The following is a 2,961-nucleotide window of genomic DNA, read 5'->3' as shown; positions in this document are numbered from 1 at the left end:
CCAGAGGTGCGAAGGCAAAGTGTGTGGTTATCTGAAGAATTGATGTCCATGGCAGCGGGGCCAAGCGATTTAGCGTTGTTATAGTACCAGGAAAGGAGAAGCGGCACTTCGCCTCTGCCGCGCAGGCACAAGGCGACGTGCGGCAGACGCCGGAGTCGGCAGGTTTCGAACCTGCGCGGGGAAGCCCCAACGCATTTCGAGCCCATCGCCTTAACCACTCGACCACGACAAAAGCGAGCCCGCCGCCGCCGCATTCCTCCTATAATCAAACACGGACTGCGAGGTGGCTGCGGATACCTTTTTAAAGTTGCTCTCCGTTAAAAACAAAATACCTTTCACAAGATACGTGCCGGCAGACAGACACGCCTCAGAGGGTTTAAGGCTGGCTTCACGTTCAAATGATAAAGTCCCCCCGTCCGGATGTCAAAATGCAACTTTGGCAGACAGAACAAACATCAACAAACCACAAATGTGGACAAGGATTTTACAAGCTGCACCACACTGCACTTTCAAAAGCATTTACGTTCGTCTTAGACGCAGGACTTGCCTTTGATTTGCGCGCTTACGAACGCCATGGAAAACGAAACAAAACTAAAGCCCTCAGCTCCTGCACGTGATTATAATGCCGTTACGTGTCGAAGCAGTAATTGACGTCATCCTACCACTGCAACACGGGGAATAGAGAGAAATGAGCACACGCTACGAATCGTCTCAATCACTCCCTAGAGTCGTAAGGCGCATTGAAGGGTGCACCCCCATCATTAATCGTTGCGCCTCTGTGAAAGGAAAGCTCTTGGGCAGTCTTTGAAACAGCTCGGATGAAACACTTGATTGCTTCCATGTGCATCTGGAGCCCACTTCTTATTTTCACTTCACGCCGCCCAAAGCATTTCTAAAACAGGAGATTCGCGTTTGGGAATGCGCCCTGCCCTACAAATAAAACAGGTCTACGGGTCTGAAACCTGCTCCACGGAAAACAGCTCTGTTGCGCTTTTGATCAAAGGGAGATTCGCTGTTCTTACTTTTTGATGACATAACACCCAAAGGGGCTTCTTTGGAGCTGGATTCCAACCAGCATCCTTAAGTTTCTTGGCGGTATCCTTTACAGTCCTCTGTTCGGTCGACAAGGGACTGAAGGGGGCAGCTTTCCTCACACATACAGTGCAATGTACTGTAGTGTTCCCCTTCATTGAATTCGCAGTTCTGCATCAGACCTCTAACTCGTTTCCTTAGCTTGGATTTAAGCCACGAAGCAGGCTTCTACTGTATAAGGAATCACAAACTATTTGAGAGGCCACCATCCCAGGGGGAACTGACAAAGTCTATCCCTAAACACCTAGCGCGGTCTCTCGAGAGACTGTCAAAAATCGCTTTCTCCGTTTGCGTTGCAAGTAAGTGAAAACGCGGTCTCAACCCAGAGCCACTTGGCAGCAGCGACACGAAAATACCGTTACTGTTACTGCTCGATACCGACGTTAGCCTACTATACCATGTTCAGCCACCGCTAGAAAATGCACGGCTCTAGAACCGGAGCAAACGACAGGAGGGCCAACGCCGAACGGGCACACATGGAGCGCGACGAGAATGGGATTCGAACCCATGCGTGCGGAGCACAATGGATTAGCAGTCCATCGCCTTAACCACTCGGCCACCTCGTCGAGGGATCTGGGCTGTCCGGACATGGGTTGGCGCGCTCCAGATGATCTTTTTCTTTTTTTTCCCCCGTACTCGAGGGTCATTTTCCTGTTCCACATGCGATTTCAACATTTTCCTTGGGAGATGTCAAGCCAGCAAGCCACTGCTGTGGTTCAGTGGCCAGTGTGGAGTTCAGTGGCCCTGTTGTACACAGAAAGCACATTGAGCTCCTTGGACATGAAAAGTTCCAGATAAAAGCCATTTGTCACCCTTTCTCTTGGTGTTGATGTTGCTATTATATGTAAAGGTGGCAACTTGCTCAGCGAGCAGGCGGAGCACACACCGAATGCAGATGTGTCTGAGTGGTGTGTCCAAGTGGCTGTCAAAGGACAGCTCTCCTGGGGCGCCGTGGCTTAGTTGCTTAAGGTGCCTGTCTAGTAAACAGGAGACCCTGGCTCCGAATCCCAGCGGTGCCTTTTTTGTTCTGTCTTCTCGAACAGAACTGGTCATTATGGACAACCGCCTACGGCTAGACTTAATTAAATGCAAGCATTCATTTCCTGTCTTGAACAACTTGTTTTTCTTATAATGGATGCAACTTGCAAAACATGAAATACAAACCTTGCTAATCAGCACTCGCGGCTGGCAAAAAAAAAAAGAAGTCAGCAATGTTTTTTTCTTTAACCTTAACCCTTCTAATGGAGAAGAGTTAAACGACCGAGTCTATGCAGCTTAAACGGTGCGCACGTCGGGTTCTTAGCTGAAAGGGTGGTAAATCACGCTCACCCCAGTCCTTAATCTTTTAAAGAGGATACAAAATTGAACCTAGTCGCCACATCACATACATCCTGATCAATGATAAAAAGGTAACATCTATCCTCGCTCCAAAGTAAATCTCACGTTGAGGGCATATTTGTTTTCAATTTACCATGAGTCGGGCTCGGCTGCACAGAGGCGAGAGCAGAGCAATGAGGTCACGGGGACAGGGGAGTCACACGCTGGCTGTTTGAACACGCGGAAGATCACTGAGGGATCCACAGTATGTGGACCCTCCGTGCGCCATCAGTCCGCACTCCGGACTCTGAATCCTGCCATCCGAGTTAAGATCTCGGCGGAACCTGAGGCGCAGTTCCTTCTTAAAACGTAATCTGGTGAGCATTTCTAGAATCGTACTTGTATAGATGCAGCCTTTAATGTGTTGCTAGGTTAAAATTGATGACTTCTTGAACTTCAGTAGGCAACTGCCCTCTTGATTTCGGATTTAATTTCTTTATTACAGGGGCACTTTTATGAAGACAGAGTCATGTTCAGGTACTTTGCTTGATG

General features: G+C 48.8%; 1 non-coding gene across 1 annotated transcript; it reads right to left on the bottom strand.

Annotated features, from left to right (window-relative positions):
* Window positions 1-1,576: 1,576 nt before the first annotated feature.
* On the bottom strand, window positions 1,577-1,658 carry trnas-gcu (transfer RNA serine (anticodon GCU)). The gene has a single exon. It is a non-coding gene; the product is annotated as a tRNA-Ser (tRNA).
* Window positions 1,659-2,961: the final 1,303 nt, after the last annotated feature.

Source organism: Lepisosteus platostomus, unplaced genomic scaffold (assembly GCF_059453375.1).
Source record: "Lepisosteus platostomus isolate fLepPlt1 unplaced genomic scaffold, fLepPlt1.hap1 Scaffold_74_H1, whole genome shotgun sequence".
Lineage (NCBI taxonomy): Eukaryota > Metazoa > Chordata > Actinopteri > Semionotiformes > Lepisosteidae > Lepisosteus > Lepisosteus platostomus.
The sequence above is the reverse complement of the archived record's forward strand: the minus strand, read 5'-3'. Positions and strand labels throughout refer to the sequence as shown.